This window comes from Varroa jacobsoni, unplaced genomic scaffold, assembly GCF_002532875.2.
Source record: "Varroa jacobsoni isolate VJ856 unplaced genomic scaffold, vjacob_1.0 scaffold_1020, whole genome shotgun sequence".
Lineage (NCBI taxonomy): Eukaryota > Metazoa > Arthropoda > Arachnida > Mesostigmata > Varroidae > Varroa > Varroa jacobsoni.
Window position 1 is genome coordinate 45,445 of NW_019213922.1, and position 19,906 is coordinate 65,350.

The following is a 19,906-nucleotide window of genomic DNA, read 5'->3' on the forward strand; positions in this document are numbered from 1 at the left end:
TCTTTCGTCGTACCACTACTAGGTAGTGTTGCTTCCATCACCTACCCGGCAATCCGTCATCTATTCTTTCTTTCGGGATGGAAGCCTCAGTCATGAGTAACACGTTCTTTTCCAAGTATCGACGCCGTTCAGCGGCTCCGGTATTGGCGCTGCCAGTTATGGTCACCCACAGCCAGTTTGCTTTGTATTGATTACCTGCTTGGGGGCGTCACGTGCTCGTAAACGAATGCGGCAGCGTGGCCTAGTTGGCCGACGAGTTTCAGTTGGAAACAAATATTTATTCTTCGTTTTTCAAGCGAAACGACCGACGTCCTCTTCCTTCCTTGTTTATGTCCTACTTCTCGCTCAGCGTATAAATAATAAATAGCCTAAAATATTCTTAATTCAATTCGCATTTCCTTGCTGCTGTTCGTCCCTCAAAGCAACAGTAGGTGCAGCTCCCTAGAAGCTTCTAGTCTGGTCGACACATACCCATGCCCGACGCATGCAGCTTCGACGGCGCTCTTTGCCGTGTGGCGACACCTTCTACAGTAGTAACACAGCCGGTGTCGCTGAGCGGCTCGAACTAAGAACTCAGATTACCAGCTGGGTTTTTCTTCCTTGCATTCTCTTCAAGGGCTACGACAGTGCAGAATTCAAGGTCCGTCTTGTTTCAAGATGGGTAGTGTTTGGATCTCAGAACGCGCCAATCACTCAGTTCTACTGCTCGGTGCATCCAAGCAAAACTCTACTATCAACTCATATACCAGTAGAAGCACGTGACTGTGCGCAGAGGCTGGGATTGGAGGCGAAGTGAGTGCGTGCTGAAGTAGAAAGCGTGCATCAGGAATGAGAAAACGGATTCTGAACCAGCCCAGAACAATTTCATATTTTGATGGTAAAGAGTAAGCCTTGAGAAGGGCCGACCTACTGAGAGCCAATGGGTTGCCTTAGAGCCCGAGGCAAGTCGGAACCTGCCTTCTAAAGCCAAAAACGACTTTCGGCTAAAATCGAGCTATATTTATCCAAAACATTAAATGACTAAACTGCCGAATGCCTTTCTATGAAACAAAGTTTCCGACTATTATTTACATGGTTTTTTGAATTATATCGTTTAACAAATTACAGACGTGCATATGGTAGGAGTGCTTCACCTGCAGATAGCAACACAGTGTTCCTCTGACATTGAGGACCTTTTTCACCTAACGTCTGATTTGGTGCCTATATTTAGGTTGATTATTTTGTCAGTGCTTAGACACCAAGAAAAATGAAGACTTAAATCCAATTATTGAACGATTTTTTTTAAGAGTTACCAATTGCTAAATCTCTAAGGTTATGAAAAATCTATATGCTTTAAAAAATCTGTAATCGTAAAAAAAAATCATTACCGTATGCCGTTTATCCCACGCAATATGAGGTATCTATGTGTGCCAAAATACCTTAATCCAGTTTTGTTGAGGCATAGCCTTAGAGTTCTGGTGACTTGCTCATTATTCACCCTTTCATTTTACCTTTGCAGTTGTTTTTGCTATGCGGATTTCGGCAAAGGCGCGTTCTACTTGCCTACCTTGAAGATCTGGCACTACATTTGTAATAAGTATTGTTAGCAGTATTAGGATTAGTCCCCGTGGCTCCTCATGATGGCGCAGCTTCAACGAGTTGGCCTACAAATTTAATAGTCGATTATGAGAAGGTGTGCGGCTAGGACCTTTAGTCAGTTCGAGCTAGAACAGCGGTCCGCCTCAATGTTTAGTAAAACTACTTTTAGTACCACTAATACGTAGTAAAGTATTGCAAAAGCTAACCCTGGTCCATCTCCTAAATCCTGTTACATTCATCTGTTTCCTTCACCCGTCGGAGTACGTGGCTTCGGCATTCGTTGTCCTCTGGCTGATTTTCGCCTATCTGCCGTCTGTATTTTCCCTATCCAGAAGCCGTTGCCAATACTGACCGGCTTCCACGGTCTATTCTAATGGACCATCACAAGCTAATGGACCACATACCGCTGCTGCTTCCGCTGGACCCTGTCCTGTCCTAGTCACCCCTGAAGTAGGCGACCTTACCCGGCCAATTGCTACTTACGCAAATCAGTGGGATGCTATCTTACTTTACACTAGACTAAGCCAGATTACTGTTGCCATCACCACAGCATTGCAGGTTGTATTATGCCGGACAGTCTGTGGTGCGTTCGCCGCACAAATGCTTGAATTATCTCGGCCTTCCTCCGGTGTGCGCTCTTTTCCTTAGCCCACTGTTCCCGACAGCCCTCGCAGGTTTTACTCCAATTTCGATTCTACTCTGCTTTGCTCACACGAATCGTACGGCTACTTCACTAGACTTCTAACACAGTTCCAGGCTAGAGGCAGATGCCACAAGGCCTAGTGAGTTAGGGGGTTGGCTCGGTACGAACTGCAGCGGTACCGTCTCTACCCCCCTGCTATCTCTGTCAGCCAATAGAGGGGTTCCTGGCACTCAAATGGTGTTTGACTCGCTGCCGGGCTGCATCGGGTGCCGTTGACCAGCCACAATTACGCTGCCAAGCATTACCAGCAAGCGCCATCCGCTCTAACCCCCCAAATGCAACGGTCGGTTCAGCCGCCAGCACAGCGGCGACGGCAGTTACTTTGTCCGTCGTTTGAGTGCTACGTTAGCTTAGTAGCGGGTAAGTAACTTGAGCGGCTTGCGTGCTGCGAAACGGCCGATTCTAATTAAAAGTTAGGCTTCCGCCTGCTCCGAGAGCCTTGACGGTGGTCTAGCGTGGTCAGCAGTACTCAATAACATATTTTTATTAATTCGATATTCCACGTGCTCCACCGTTGCCCTCGCTCTTTTCTCTTACCCCTTTGGGTGTTCTTTTGCTTCCCAACTCCAAATACTTACGGTAATGTGCGTGTCTAAGCAGCGATTGTAATTTAAAACACGTTGACTACGGTGACGTCTAGTGGGGTGCCCTCAGAGATGCAGTCGATCAATACAGTCAGCTGTTTCACCTCACTCAGTTAACCTACCTAGGACTGTAAAGATAAGTGGCGAATATTCTTTTTTATGCGGAGGTTTGTGCGTGGGGGTATATATACGTGTTTGGTAAGATAGACCCCGATGAAGATTATGATAGTTGCTTTGCAAAAATCCATCGAGATGGACAATCACTGTGAGATCTCAAAGCCTTCATACTGATTTCCAAATTTAATCGAATAACGATATAATCGCCTGTAGTGTTAATTAATTTGGTGCCATTCTGTATTTTTGCTGGTTAGCAAATTGTTGAATGATCGTTCTACGTACGGTGCGGTGGAACTTTTCGTTTTACATTAGGGACATGATGCCTTATTTTGATTTTAATGATACCAATTTTCGAAGTCAACACCATTCTTGCAACGAAATGTGTTTATCTATAATAAATGACCAAGCTACACACTTTTATTATAAATAAATGAAACAAGTAAATTTTTTTGTTCAGTTCAGGAAATATTATTTACCAATTTCGGTGTACTGCCATTACTTACTGTTGTTTAACACTCCGAGCCAAAAAGGTTACCATAATAGTACTGATGCTGCGGTTCAGATGATTTAATGTTCTAGTAATCGAAAACAATACAACTATTAACTTTGACAAGAAGTTAAAACGATTTGTTTCTACGTCACAGTAGTATTCTTTAAAGTGGAGTACTTTTTTTAAATTAAGAAAGAGATACACCTGTTTACTAGCGTGTACGCCTTCCTTATCATTCCATTGCAAGTCTCTCCGCTATTACGCTACAACTACCTCTCAACGATAACGTTGAATTGTTAATTAGTGCATTCAGCTTATATATGGGGCTCCGCAATCCTATGTGACACTGCCAAGAATGAAACGGCCGTTAGTCATCGAGTACCACCCTCAAGGGGGATCAGAGTCGTACATCGTATGCTCACGTCCAAAGAGGGAACCCGCTAGGGGATTTACCGAGGCTTGCACGTTTTAGTCCCAATCATGCCAAAACCATTAGCATCACCAGACAGCAACGATGTCGCTATGACCAGTCACCGAAGCAACGCTTGAAGTCTGACAAAGCCGAAGTTCGTCGGACTGAATGGACAACGCCAGTTGCGCTGGGACAGTGGATGCCGTCTCGGACATTGAACATATCAAACAGGCTTGTAAAGACCACTCCCAGGCTATCACGAAACACGGGCACACACAAAGCTCCAGCGAGGAACAGAATGACGCCTAGTTGACAGGGAGGTCGTGGCGGCCGCGGAGGTTTAACTGGAGTTTCTACAAATACGCTAGCTATATTCAACAATGCTTAACAGATGGGTATGTCAGCTTTACGGTCATTCAGTGTTATAAAAGATTAGTTACTACTAACTTGGCTGTGTGGTGCTTTTGCTGTTGTTCGCAACAACCACGTTCAGTGTGCTCTGTGTTCATAGAGATGGTATGTAACTGGACATTAGGTTACGGGTAAGAAATTGAATGGTAGCGCCTTTACATAAGTTAGTTAATTACCTACATTAAATTGCATCATACTAAGCTCACGCAAATAGCTACGCGATGTCTTTCATAGAATGGGTTTCAGCGGGACGTTTCTAATGCGTCCTAGCTGGTGAGCCCGACCACAACGCCTTCGTGCAAACGAAAAGAATAGAAGTTATGCCTTGGGTGACTCATACAGCGTAAAACTAGTTTGACTGGAACAAATGAGAGGACTGTTAAAATCGTATGTAGTTGGCTCGTTTGATATAGAAAAATTAAGTACCTTTTTGCCGACACTAACATGATATTTTGGAGGGTGCGCAGTCAAAATCGTTCTTCGATTGTCTTTTTGAAGGACGAGGGTTTAGATCGCAGTCGTTACAGGGCCTGCTTCGTAGCTGATGTCATCCGTTAGAGTTCCGAGAGAAGCGTGAAAAGCAACCCTTTTATTGCGGACTGCCTAAGTCGGCCAGACGTAATCTTCCTATAATTTTAGCTATACCGAGCAGCGGTAAAATATTTCGAAATACATCATTATTCTATATAAGACAAGTCCGTCAATAGCGTATCACTGAATGGTGTGGCTTCACAATATCGCTGCAATAGGTGATGGAGAAAGTGGTTGTATGGGTTTACATTTCTAGCCCAAAGCATGTGCAATATGGCGTCTCTAGACATATATCAGCGATACAATTTAATCACAGCAACTAGAGGACGAGTTCAATGTGCAAACTTCACATAGCAGTCTTTACAGGATATAGCGTACAAGATTTACTCTGCATATATCTACGAAAATAAAAAGTCTAGATACAGAATAATGGACAGCGTTTCCTAAAAAGGTTGCGTCTTTGACCTGGGCAAATAGACCACCTAAAATGTCAAGTGCTACATTATAGACAGCAGAACGCACTCGAACATCTGAAGAGCTTACCACGTAGTCAGCACGCTATCGCGTTGAAGAAGCGCTAGCAGAGTCACATAGACCAAATCCAGTAAAGGAAGAATCAGGATCACCTCGGGTTTTTCTACAACGCTCGAATTCCGTATGCGTGTTGTATTGAACCGTATGTCCGGTTAAGAAAAATGTCTAAAGACCACATCTACCAGTTGCATAAGGTAACGAATGGCAGAAAATATTGTTATTAACATCGTGTACAGGCAGCGCTGTACATAAGCTGAAATTTACACTATCGGAGTAACTCTGATTAGATCTATATACATATATTAATATAGATAGATCTAATCAGAATACTATATGTAATAATAATACAATATACAATATATATATATATATATATATATATATATATATATATAGCGGTATAATACCCGTGTAGTTCGTACAAAATTTTTTTCGCTTTCCACCTCCAAAGAAAAATTCGAATTATTCCTGCACTAACTTGTATAATAATGACTCATATGGAAAGGTACAGTTGATTACAATGATACCTGTTCAGATGAAATCACGCAATGGCTCAAAGTGCCACTATACTTTCTTGGTCAAAGAAAAACAGCTAACATGATGATAATGACTAGGGGAGTTCCAACTCAGCGATAGGCTAAGATCATGGACAAGCATCTCATTTTACCTTGTTTACTTGAACTTAGATTGTCGCCTATAAATGTCGACGCATAACGGAAAACGTTTTGGCTCATAACTGTTGTTATTTGATTACATTCATGATAACACTCCTGTTTATGCAGAATTTTACCTAGTTTTTTGGCGGCTCGTGGCCTATTTTCTGTGCAACGTTCGTCTCGAATGCTGTAGAATGTTTCTTGCTGAGTGACGGAAAGCATCTATAACCGTCAGGGAACGCGTTCCAATGTCGCGTTATAGACGTGAACGCAAAATTCCTTATGCGGGGATGTAGACGTTTTACTGAATCCATGTTGTCGGCCGAGCTTACGCAGACCGCCAGCGGCCTTCGACAAGCAGTCAACTTACCTGGCTACACAAGCAGCCTAATCGCAGTAGGCCACAGATAGTTTATACCAGAATGGATTTTTTGTAACTCGCTAAAACCCTTGTATACGTAGTGCGGTGACATGGTCACGGTCGTTAAGAATATCCAGCGGCCTGTTATTTCTATACTAGCTTTACTGAGCGCAACGGTTCTACGCATCGTAACCAAGCATCAACACCACTACTACAGTTATACATTTTTTTTTTTTATAGTTTCTTCAAATTCCTATACTGAAATGTATCTATTTTTAATGGCTTAATACTACTAACCGGTCAGAAAGATCTGCGTTTGTCTCGGAAGCTGTTTATACCCGAATGTTTTCATTAACGCCTGCCAGCAAATCGTCGCGTAGATAGACTTTGCACGTGATGTAAATGATGAAGAAAGCAAAAAATTCGTGTTCATATCGGCCGATCAATCGATTACCTAGCTAGTCGAACATCCAACAAAAGATCTTCACAGAATGGACTATGAAACGATTCTGGACAATAGGACGCGATAAGTTCTCTCTCAGGGCGCAAGTAAAAGCGTAACAAACTTCTTCAATGAACACAGGTAGATGGCGTACAGTTGCTATGAGGGAGAAAATTACCGTTTAGTCTGCCGATACGACGTGTCCAAATTAGTTCAGTCATACGTAAAGAGATCTGGCTTGTTTTTACAGGTTAAAATTTATCGTTGTCCTTGCTTTAGGATAAACCGATTTAATTTAGATGATGGCTGTACAAATCGAAATCACGCCATCTAGGGCAGAATGTCTTATTTGCCTTGATGTAGCGTGTCTTATAAAACAACCTTAAGTTAGGAACGGTTAAGCAACAAAGGCTCGAATAAGGCCGGCGATTAACACCTTAACGCACACTGCGCACTGGATAATATCCGACAAAGAAAAACCGATATTTACTGCACAATAGTCCTTCGCTGGCAGCGCGTTCGCGACCAACATGCCTGTCTCCCAAATCATGTGCCGTGGGTCAAGGAACCCTTCACACGTTGGGAGCTCATTTAAAACTCACCTATTTTATAATGCCAAAAGTCTACATAGCAGTCCCAGAGCAGACAGATTTGGCAAGCTTGCTGAGCATAAAAAGTCAAAATTCAGGAGCTTCTTAGTGAACTCGTTCACGTTTTAGGCCAGTACGAACGAGTACAGCGTCGCCTTCCGGTTCACCCTAAGGTACGCAGCTGATGAGGTCAAACCTTGTCGTAATGCCCCATGATTCAACGACGTATGCAGAAGTGCCTTCCAGGTCCAGATAATTACCTGCCGACTGGCCATAATCTAGCAAAGGATGCCTTTTCTATTCATTATTTTGCGGACTGAACGAAGGAAGCGCTTTAATGCGTTAAAGCAGCTTTTGTGCTCAGAACGAAGTAACATTCGTGCAGTTAATTAAAACGGTTTAAATCCTCCTTGGCTCCATAAGATCAGATATCCTTACTGCTCATTCTTGGCGGATATTCACTTTCAAAAACCCCGCATCAAGGGAGAGCCACTGTAATGAACAAGCGAGCCAGATGATGGCGCCGGTATCACGTTCGATGGACTAGCAGCAGCGCCTTTACAACGCCTGTCTACACGATAGAAGAATACCGGAAGGCTGACAGAAGGCGCTTCTCTCCGTTATCTCAAACGGCAAATGGAGTCTTCGGAAATCGAGCTCGCTGAAGGCACTGCAGAAAAAAGCTACCGCGACAAAGCATTCTGAACCATACCCATCACGCGTCTCTTCGCTTTCTAGAAGCTTGAGTCATAATTCCGGATGGACAACAGGGCCTTCGTAGAGAAAAGTCAACAACGACTGCTTGCCAAAGATAAGATCAGCTGTAAGCACCAGCTCATCGTTTCAACTCTGCGGGAAAATCCTCTTACTGTACAAAATGATACGCCGAATCTGGACCCCTTCCAACGGGTGACAGGGGTGGCTCAAGGCGAGAACCTTAGCCTCCTAGTTATCTCAGATATTTCAAGCAGCATAACTGGGAAATGCGAGCCTGTCATAGCAGATGTTCTACCATATGCCGATAATCTCGCGGTCTACCGGCAATGATCTGACTTCAACGGTGCGTCACGGATGCCCGTGGAGAAATCAACTTGGAACGACCAAAACGATTAACTGGTTCAAAAAGCAAAGCGACAAGCAACAAACGACACTTTTTGATTGCACTCGACGTCTCGGAAATATGTGAAGAGCTTTTGCTATCTAGGGCTAATTTTATCCTGCTTCAGAACTTACTACACCAAACATGTCTCACTTGTAGCGAGCGTTGCCATATAAAGCCGTCGTTATTCTCGTAGAATACGACAATACGCCTCTTGAATACCAAACTCATACCGATGGTCTCATATGGCAATAACCTCATCTGGAAGAACCTCAGTTGTCTAGACTGTACCGGGTTAGGCCTGTTGTTCTCAAGAGAGCACTAGGCCTGTATGTCCTGCCATAATCGGTCCGTGTATTTGCTAGCGAATACGCGGCTGTATACTGAAGATCTAGAATGCCAATTGGGTTACAAAAAAACGCCCGCTTACCTGGAATTCATTCGACAACGAGAAAAACGGATGCCATAGGTCAGGCAGAAGTCACATATGGGCTCGGTGCAGAAGCGGAAGAATGGGGGACGCCACATAACCTCATGTCCATGAACGCCTTACTTGAATAGCGCGGCACAGCGAAAAACTATGGTAACGTTTTATGCTATGTCTTTCATTTAGTTATTCCATTTTTAACGTTGTTTCTCCATATGTATCGTTTTGCGTTTACTATACACAAAACAGCGAACGTAAAAAATAAGTGTGCATATATATTTATAGCAGCTATAGCAAAGTTTAGGAGAAGTATATTCAAAGCTCTCTACGATAATGAGAGTAATTTATTTAATGCGTGAAGCCCCTGATTTTAAATAAGTAAATGAGCGCTAGTAGTGGAAAGAAGCAGAACGTAACTTAGAAAAGACAAATAAATGATTCTTTCTCTCTCGCATACGTTTCCATTTCTTTGCACGAAAAGGGTCAGCAGTATCTCATCCATATGCCCGTGCCACCTTTATTTCATTATCACTATGTACTGCTGCTTAGGATTGCTTGGGATTATTATTTCGAAACCCCGGAGCCAAGAGCAGTAATGTACTTACTAATTGAGGTACCAAAGTGACATAATTAATCACAGGAATAGATATGAATGTTTGATGAAGTTGTCCTTTTTATTCTCGGGGAGCAGCAGTCTAATTTAAACATAGGGATAGAATAGTAAAGACTGAATATGGTTGGAAAAACACTAGAATAGATTGTTATGTCGAAATGTCTAGTTTCTGAGGCTTTATAGGCCAGATAGGAATTACAGTTGTATGTATTAAAACTTGCTGCTGTAGATGTGCGATCAAACTACACCAGCTCGCCTAGCAACATTAATATACATCAGTATGTTTATACATATTTGATTGTGTGTATTCGTACGAACTGCGTGAAAAATCAATATGGCCTAGAATATAAACGCATGTTCCTACTATAGCGTTGACTGGTACCCTAACAAACGTAGCGTAAGGCTTACCAGATTCGATAGCACTTACTCGAAATCAGTCTTATATATGTTTTTTTTTTTGTATTTATATTGCTGACGAGCCCAACGTCGATTTAGGTTGTGTTATATCATAGCAATGTTAATCAGACCTGTGTCGCGCCAAATTCAAACAAAGGCTTATTTCAAAACTATACGTAGTATAATTTCGAAAGCTATCACGCCCTGGTTGCTCTTTGTTAACGTAAGTTACCTGAAATTACATTTGTTTGTGAGCATTTCGGTCACGCTTTTGGCTAAGTCTACTACATAGTTCCGATTTTTGCGGATGCGCTGTGTATCAGTGTTAGACAACAGCAAATAGGAGATCCGTCGTGGTTTCTCGTAACAACCTCTTTGAAGTTGTTTTATTGCTAAACGTTTCCTAAGCGTCAAAAACACGCCATTCGATTTTATTTTTCTTTTTCTTCGGCCTATTCAATGTCAGTCAGATCTTTAATGTGCAGTCGGCCTAAAATAATTATCGGTGGGATAGCCTTATCATAAACCTTTTTCGCTGACTGTCCAATATCAGTTTCGTGCGTGTCTGCGCTCATCTACTTTGGCACTGCGGCCGGCGTTGCCACCCAAATATGTCAGGTTTATCCCTTCCTTTTCATTATTCAGGCTAGTTCTTTAAAACAATACCCAACCTATATCAGTACGGCTTCTATCACAGGCTTTCATCTGCTCCTCGTTCGTTTTCCTTTCCGCGTGGAGACTTACCGTTGTCGGCTTGTACAATATAGTTGCTTAGCAATAGCAGCACTGGCAGATCAAAGCTGTAATATCTTCGCTCGACAATAGCCGATGCCTATGTGAAAGAACAATGGATCCTGATCCTTTTCAAGTTCCCCGAGTTCTCTAGCCTCTCACTCCCTCATGCAAAGATGCTAATTTGTCCCCAGAGGGTGCAGGCATAGATAAAGGGTCTCGCAGAAATAAAACACGCCAGCGTCAGGCGTTTTTCTTGTCATCCGCTGTTTCTTACCCTTGGACGAACTTTACCCCTTTGGCAATGGCGTACTGTGTCACTAAACCCCGCTGAACAGATACAGCGTATGCCCTCCGTTAGTTGGATGCCGAAAACAATGATCGGCCACGAAGAGACAAATGACAGCTAGCGATTGTTTACGTTCACACAGCAGCAGTGCAAAAGCCAGAGTATGATAGCTCCAGCAGAAGACAATATCGTTAATTTATTGTTATTAGCATTTTTTTTTGCTTTTTTTTTTTTTGATTTACTCTATATTAGGCGCGTTGAACAGGCAGTTGGTCCCATACACAGGGTATGTCGCGGGCAGGATTGATAGAAAGAAGACTGCATCAATCTTTCAGTTAGAAACCCGACAGAGGGAGAGTTAAAACGGACTATCCTTGCTGAAGCCGTTGCAAGGCCGCCAATGAATACCTTGCAGAAAGGTGCGGGGCTTTTGAAAACTGGAGCATTGCCAGCCCTCCCATCTTGGCTTAAACTGAAAGAACGGAGCAGCAGCGCTGCGTTTGAGCGGGCATCGGCGGATCGAGGGGCAACAGTGTAAAACGGTCCTCCGTTGCTTGTGAGAGAAATAACGTTCGTATTTAAGTCAGCCAATCTTTTATTTATGAAGCGCACGTAACGCCGACAAGTACGGAGGTCGATTGCTCAAACTTAGAAACGCGTATGAAGTACGGCGATGGTAGCAGTGGCACTAGCCACAGCTCCAATGCCCGGCAAATAAAAGACAGCTTGTCGATAGATGCGCCCATCACATACAATACAGAGTGAACATGCGTAAGTCAACCAGAAATAAATGAAAATTTGCATCTCCGTTTTCGCGGCGATGGCGGTGGACTGGAGGTGTTCATGGGCGTACTTGAAACTTTACGTGGAATGGTTCTCTGGAACAAGCCTTTTTTTCGAAGCGGTCATATTAAACGACTGATTCCACGACCAGTTAGGCCAATGCAAGGAGGGCTAGCGAACGCCAGTAAACTCATACGAAAGTACAAAACGAAGGGAAAGTGTTTTGACAGGAGACGCGTATTTTAAACTGAGAGCCTACAGCCACTTAAATGCCATGCATTGAAGCAATTCCATCTAGCTACCTGTTCTGTTTAAGCTGTCAAAAGATCCATAATTCGGTCAACGATAAAATTGACCCTATCGGTAGGGCGACCAGCTAGCTTTTGCCGGCTCTTCTTCCTCTACTTGCTGACGATGGTTTAGCAAAGAAGAAAGGAAAAGAAAGAGCATTTCAATACAGCGCGTAGTGAGAGATGGAAAAGACAGAGAGAAAATGCGAGCATCAGATAACTGATGAAATCAGTATTGCCAGCCGCTCGAAATGAACAACTGAGAAATACAATCAGCACACCCAACATGCTCGCTGCTACGGTATGTAACTAACAGTCGACGTCTCTAAGCTTATTCTTAAACAAAGACCGTCAGCAACAACAAAAACAAGAATAACAACAACATTAACAAAAACCAACAATGTGGCACTAAGCGTAGCCTTCCAATATCACCGCGCCGACACATCATTGCACTATGCTAGCGCCATTGCGGATTCACGCATTTACGTTGTGTAGTCCGTCGTACTTCGTCCACGTAGACTTCGTGCCGTCGTTGTCGAAAAACAATAGCCACTAGATATATGTCCTCATATATCTCTTTAAAAAACAATTTTGAGGGAAAGGCAAAGAACTTACTCTCCTAGAAGTACTTATTGAATGTTCACGGAAAGCTTTTTTTTTTGGGTAATCATAAGTATGTTGGCACTTATATTATTACATATTGAGATGATACTTGAGCAAATAACAAATAATACGTTACTCACAGAAAGCTGAATATGTTGATCAGGTGAGGCTCAATCTATTTGATGCGAGAACGATGCATATATCTTTCAGGACCTATAAAAATACATCGTTTGTTAAGTAAACGAACCGTCTATTGATAAACTGCAATACTCCTGTATGAACCTAATGATGTCCAACCAAACTAATAGCGACTCTTCAGCCTTGCATGTACCCAAAACACGCACCCAGTGTGCGCAATACCATTATTGAGCAGCTATCGTGGTGGCAGAGCCTGTATATGAATACGTCGAGTTAATTACACTAATTAAGTATAATTATGAATATCTGTAATGCATACGAGTATCTTGTTCGACGCTACCATTGAAACTAGCCTTTGCATTAAGTAGCTCAAAGACCTAGCGAGCTTCCAGGCGTTCGCTCGTTCAGGGGACGCTAACAATGACACAACAGGTCCGTTATATTCTCCTTTTCGAAGCTGGGTTTTGACCAGGCGAACACTACTTGTCGCTATGCTGTCTCGAATAAACAGGACGTCTTCCACTTTTCGGTTTCTGCATTGTCTATAAATGACATCTACCTATGAAGTCGCGCAGTTCGAAGAGTGTGTGTGCGTAGTAGGTCACCGTCCTTTGCGACATGTCTCAGCAAATATCATTGATGCTTACTTCAGCACTGCTTCATCCATACTGTTTTTGACATCTTGCATTTCTTAGCCTACATATCCAGTGCCGCCTCAGTCGTAACATATGAATGCATTAATGGACCCCAAGCTACTGTAAATGTTTTATTGTATTGCCACAGCGGCTTGCGGCAGGCTCCAGCCGCTAAGGGAGCTACTTGTCCATTGGTTGGCAAGATGGTAGATCAATGGCTTGGCCAACTCTGTAGAACCCCAACTTCACACCGAGATCTGTGTCTATTCTAGGCCTGCTTCTGGTTAGTGCTCGGTCTTGGTATAAACCAATATGACTGTCACGGCCCAGGTAAGCTGACGCCTTCAAAAAAGAAATGAGAAACAAAATATTTCCAGTACGCATCGGTTAAACAGTAGCATGCAAAAGTCGTACCAGAACTACCGGAACAAATCAGAAAAGTATCATGATTACCTGAATAAGAACTGTGTAAAAAATATTCGTAGAAAAAAATCATCTATTGTAGTTTTCTGTTTTTCCAGAATGTGACAACATGCGTTCTATAACGTCGAAAAGAACGATCGTATTTGTGATCGTATGAAATTTACACATCACCAAACAATTATTTCGTACATTTTATACCCGTATACCTATGCATCGATACACGTAGTCTCATGTTCACTATACGGATATATGCTGTCGTCAAATTAGAAGAAAGAAACACGAATGGCCAATAAATACGGCATTTATTCAAGTTCCGTCTCAATTGTTGCGTTCTCCCTTCGCATACGTCAAGGTGTCTAAACGACGACAGCTGTTATAGCTTTGCACGTTTGTGTGCCATGTCACCATTACCGAGAATAGCTCCCTCGTAATAGCGCGAAAAGTAACAGTAGCGGCAGTGGCAGTGGGAAGTTTGCTACTAGGATATTCACTCGTATTGTTAGAAGGACACGAAAAAACGGCGCCCCTCCTATTGAATCCTTTGCCATATACCAATCTCTAATTTTGTGCTCTGTACCGCCTTCGTCTTAGCTGCCGTTGGAGCCACGAGCTTTATTTGCTGCGGGACCTTTCTTCTCAAGAGAATTCATGAAAAATATATCCTGAATATGTAAATAACTACAGCAGTCCGTCCGCTTCGTCGCTGTTGTAGCAGTAATAACGGCGGGTTAGGCAGCGATGAAACAACGGACGGTAGCCGAAGAAGGGCGATGAGTAACACAACGAAAAGGCGAAGGAGCCCAACGAAATGAAGACGGGAAAGCAAACGGAGAAGCATTACGCGAAAAACGGCAAAGACGGCAGCCGTAGGTGCAAGAACAGCCGCAGACACGAGCACCAAATAATAAAGTGGAGTGGGTCTCAAACGTGTCCCCTACTCTTCTAACTGTTTCAGAAGAAAACAGGCATGTGGAAAATGCTCTCCAAAGACCCAGGCCGAAGGAATTTCCCCGTTCGGCCCCTGCCAGTAGAACTGCGGCAGCATTCGACCGCTCGGGAAGAGATACTGCGTGAGACATCCATTCATCCAGTCCTCGTGTGAAGCAAGGCGCCCGGTCGTAGTGGAAGTACAAGCATGAAGCCAACGAGGATATGCGTGTGCGACATTGCAGGTCTCCGTGTTTGAGGAACACGACGATGAGCTATGAGTTCTTCAAGCATTTTCTTGACGACTTTACTTTCATTGTAACTGATATTCCTAAGGATGTTTGTAGCGGCGAAGAGGTAACGACGGACAGATAGAAACTGTTTGCGATCGCTCCTTTTCTCTGTGATTCTTCCTCGGCCCTTATATTGATTGCTTTTATAATGACCATCTTATTATTCTTATTATCTTGTGAGGCCTGTAGGATCGTATACTGCGTTGGGCCTAGACTTTTATACCTAGTTGACTTCTTGTCGAATATTTTCAACTAGCCATATTTACAAAGCAGCCGTTTTAGATTAAGAAATGTTTGTTTGTTAACTAAATTTATTTAGTTGATTAAATATTGATTTTCCCTTTCGCTCGGTAACACACTTTGATTTGTTTGTCGAGCGAGAACATGGATAATTCATATGAAGCCTAATTACAAAGAAATGCACTCACACTGAGAAAAGATTATTTCAAAAGCGTGTTTATAAAAAAAAAACTACATTGACCAACTACAATCAAATATGTGTCAAAGCGTAGAGAAGCTTCATAATTATAAACACATGATAGATAAGTATGAGGAACCAGTCTCTAGCTAAAATTATCGTGAACTGATTATGAAACGAACTTCTATAGGCTATTTCTCGTAGAAATCTCGTTAACAAAAATATGTATCGTATCATTGAGCCTGAACTTTGTTTTTATTACACTTTTCTAATATTATCTGTGCAAAAGGTTAAGTATCTTGCATGAACCGCTGCATTATCGATCCTTCTGTCTTGCGTGATCGCAAATAATATGACTTAAATAGCTCCGCCGCAAGCCTCTCTCTGATCAGGGACGGAAATGTCATTTGTGCGCTGCGAGCACAAAAACCACGTTTCAAGCCAAAACTAAGCGCCATATATTCACCTGGGAGCCCACAAACAAATCACGATCTGTTCAGATCAACTAGGTGTAAGGCAAATATTGAGACCTGGATATTGGCCCGCATAGGCATAAGGCGAAACGTGTACTTTCAACTATTCTTGATTGAATACTACGTCAAATAGCTGCCGTGTCGTTAAGTGACAAAATCTAGTAAAAGCAGACTCTTGCTGCTGAAAGAATAATCCAGTGATAGAACGCATCAGGGCTAAACGTACGCCGTTTTAACAACTAAGTAAAGCGCTTACATCTTTTTACATAATTGAGCTGATGACGTTCAAGTCGATTTCAAACGATGCTATCAATCGAGTGTTTGTAATGGCCTATGCGCGGTGTCACTGAAGTGGTCAATACTGAATTGGACTGATACCTGAGCGGCAGTCAGTGTGGCCTGCAAAGCCATTCACGTATAAATAGCTTCAAGCAAAGTGATCGAAGAGAGCCTTAATTTTCTGAACTGCATATTTTTTTCCTACATCGTACAGTCTTGAGGCGCACCGGTTCTTGCAAGCGGAATACCTCACAGACACCCTATAATTTTGATACGTGTACTCTCGCCTACGTATCTATCATCAACGCAATCCTAATATTGCGTAAGGCCGTGGCCGGATAATAGAAGACTATTAGCCAGCTTGCCTTCACGATAGAAGTGTGGCAATTATGTCTAATGCGCAGTATAGGTGAGGAGCTGTTTCGACGAGGTGACTTCCAAATAGCAAGACCAACTTAGAGGAAAGTTTTCCTGTTTGTCAAGCGGACGGCCTGGGACAGACCATTCCAGTGATTGAAAAGTCTGACAAAGCTCGCAAGTAAATGAACTCGTGCAAGCGTTTCAGGGGAGAAAGGGAAGAAGACAGAAAAGAAGATCGCTAACTCCAGAATAATTACCCAATTTTTCCGATGATCCTGAAGGACAATTTGCCCTTGTTAAAGTAAAGTTCGACACGGTAGCTGATAACCGTTTGCCCCTGGAAGCGCACCACAAACAAATCGATAATGAAGCTACCTTGTACTCCCTATGTAAAACGTTAAACAAAAAATGGTTTAGATACATTATGGTAGTATAGGGTGGGCCTAAAGACACTATCGCTAACATTAACCACGTGTTCATCGTCGCAGCGATACAGATGGGCAGTACGTACGGGGTTATTTCTGATTATCTATAACATGATAAAGCCGAAGAACACGCGTCCACAGCCGATCCACAATCCACGCCGCGTTTCACCGGCGGCGTTAATGAGACCCACGTTGTTTTCGTACAGAAGCTGCTGCTGCATGCGCCTTTTGGCGAACCTTTTCTCTTCACAAAAGGAACGATATAAAGACTACCCGGTCCTAGGAAGCAGAAGCATCGCGATGCCAAGCGCGCAAATAAGGGCTAAGGTATTATTGAATTTTGTATTTATTTCCTAATCGTATCTAAACGCAGAGGCCGTTACGGTGAAAATCGATTCTTTTTTAGGCAATTACAGTGTCTGATCATATGATAACTTATGAACTGTTTGTCCAGCGAGCATGTATACGTTCGAAGGCTTTAAAGCTAGCATCACAGAGTAAACATCACCTAAAATTTCTGCTTAATTTTCACAGTCAAATATAGCGGACACGTTCATGGAAGACATCGCATCGTGCAAAATATAATGAACGATTTTACACTATACATGCAGTACACAGCACGTGAAGCAAATAGTTGCAACTGCCCGTTGTATTCACGAAATTGCTCTTCATTGGGTAAACTACGAGTGGCATACGGGTCAATACGTCCTACATAAACACCCCAACGAAGTATGCATCCGCATTTTATCTTCATTTATTTGCGTATCCTCCCTTACGAAACGCTAATCTGAAGATGTATTTTCTATGAAAAAAGAAATCTCTAGAATGTGCCTTTTTTATTGTAAAGTAACCTCAAATAATTACATAGCTAATAGGTCACATTTGTGCAGATGCTAGCTAAAGTACGTCGATAATTCAGCAGCATATAAACTTGTTTGGATGGCACGCCTCACATAAAAAGATTGCACCCTAAATTTGGATTTTCTCATTTTCGAATCTTCACCAGTTATTTTATTAAATATAAATATAAAAATAAATTATTAAATTACACCAGCCATATTTTTAAACTCCAGCATACGTACACAAGGATGTGATGAGTGAAGTCAAAGTAGACTATTTCCACTATTCAGCACCCCTCGGTCGTTACCACTCACATAGTTACGTCTAAACAGAATTTACGTGACCACTATCATACACAAGCCGACCACCAGAATATGTGTACGTATACGTATATAAGCGATACCGTTTATCTCAGTTGTTGCCTATTAAAGCCAAGTGATGGTGCCAAGCACAGTTGCCATCCCTTTCCGTCTTTCTCTCACACCACGGTCTTGTCGCATTTACTCCTATGGCCCTCCAACAACAGGACAAAGCCGCTGTCATGCAGCGGATAGCCTGGAGAGGCCGGTTTCGTCAGTAATCCGCCAGTCCTATCCTCGATGCCATATTTAACCCTAAAAATGAGCGCCTCCAGTGCAAACTGCTGTTACCATAAGACGTCAGCAGAATACAGCTGGCACTGAGCGCACTCTGCCCTGTTAACTGTGCACTCGGCTATGCACACACATATACATCTGTCTGAGGGCCTGGCTGTCAGGGTAAAGGGTCTGACTGGCCGACCAGTACCGGCCAATCCCTAGTATCCCGCAAGTTGGTACAGAAAAAAGCGTCTGTGAGGAAAAGAACGTCCAGCGCTCTACTCAATCTCAGCCCACATCTCCGTCGCTGCCCCTTCCTACACCCTTATATATGAGCTGCAGTCTAGCTCAAGCTAAAAGGCGAAAAGCTGAGGAGGGTTCGCATAGGCATAGCAGTGGAGTGCGCTGGCCCAACTTGGTTTGTCGGTAACGGTTAAGCGCGGGAAAGAGAAACGAGGAGACTGACCCCTGGGAACTTATGCGATATATCAACACAAAGCATTCACCCTCCCGGCATCCCTTGAAGGTTTCCACAATTTCCCTATAACTTCCCATAGAAGGCGCCTTCAAACGGCCTTACGGAGGATACTACCGCTGCTGCCATACGCCTAGCAGCAAGCTCTTGCCTGCTGCTGTAAGTGGAATGACGACGCGCTTTCAAAGCGGAGAAACGTTTTTGGGCAAAAAGGAGTGTAGCGCATATAGTAGTCGACTCTGGGACAAGCCGAACACGCAAAATGGGCGTACACTGATATATATAAAGGCCATAAGAACGCGTACTTTTATCATCACTACTCATACACCGAAAGCAGGCGCTGAGAGAGCTGAAAACATAATCCGCAAGCAGGTTAGGTAGTCAAATTTTAAGCCATCGTAGTAAATCGTACAGAGAGGTAACTGTTGCGGAAACGTTCTAAAGATTAACCAAATAACATAGCTATAACTTCATAGGCATAGGCATTTTTTAATTAACAATCTGTTTCACTGTATACAATTGATTTAATCCAGTGTTAGTTGATGCGCAAAATAGGTTGATATTAAATCATCGTAAAAGAACTAAAACTACTGATTTAATTAAGATGTATATATAGCCTGGTCTGGAGCATCAACCTGGGCTGTTGTTAGCGTTGTATGCGATAAAAAATCGTACTTTATATTTATAAAATAATATCTTACTACTTATTCCAACTATCTACGTTATTTAATATCCACAAATGTTAAGCGACAGCGTGGCTAGCCACGAAACGTTTTCTCAGTTTGTAAAGTAAAGCATTTAATTTAAAAAGGTTTTTTGCGATGCCTCGTTATAACAATGCTGCTAATAACACTCCAACATTAGTAATCGTTTTAAAGATCCCCAAACTCGATGTCGTGGCGTGTGGTTTGTCTCCGCTTGCCAAAAGGCCCATCCAGTCAGTGGCTACGTCATTAGCAACCTTCTGTTGGGTAAGCCTGTTCCTGCACCAATGGCTGCGG

The 19,906-nt window shown here is 42.9% G+C and overlaps 1 long non-coding RNA gene across 3 annotated transcripts in view; it reads right to left on the bottom strand.

The window, feature by feature from the left end:
- Positions 1-18,227, bottom strand: part of LOC111265882 (uncharacterized) — a 44,766-nt gene extending 26,539 nt beyond the window's left edge. The window contains exons 1-4 of one of the 3 annotated variants that reach the window (XR_002683735.2): positions 18,095-18,227; positions 16,845-16,924; positions 12,782-12,854; positions 8,666-8,938 (exon numbers count right to left, since the gene is read on the bottom strand). This is a non-coding gene — a long non-coding RNA (uncharacterized LOC111265882). Of the gene's footprint in view, positions 1-8,665; positions 8,939-12,781; positions 12,855-16,844; positions 16,925-18,094 lie in introns of those variants that run through there. The other 2 variants (XR_015313233.1, XR_015313234.1) reach the window with 2 other exon arrangements.
- Positions 18,228-19,906: the final 1,679 nt, after the last annotated feature.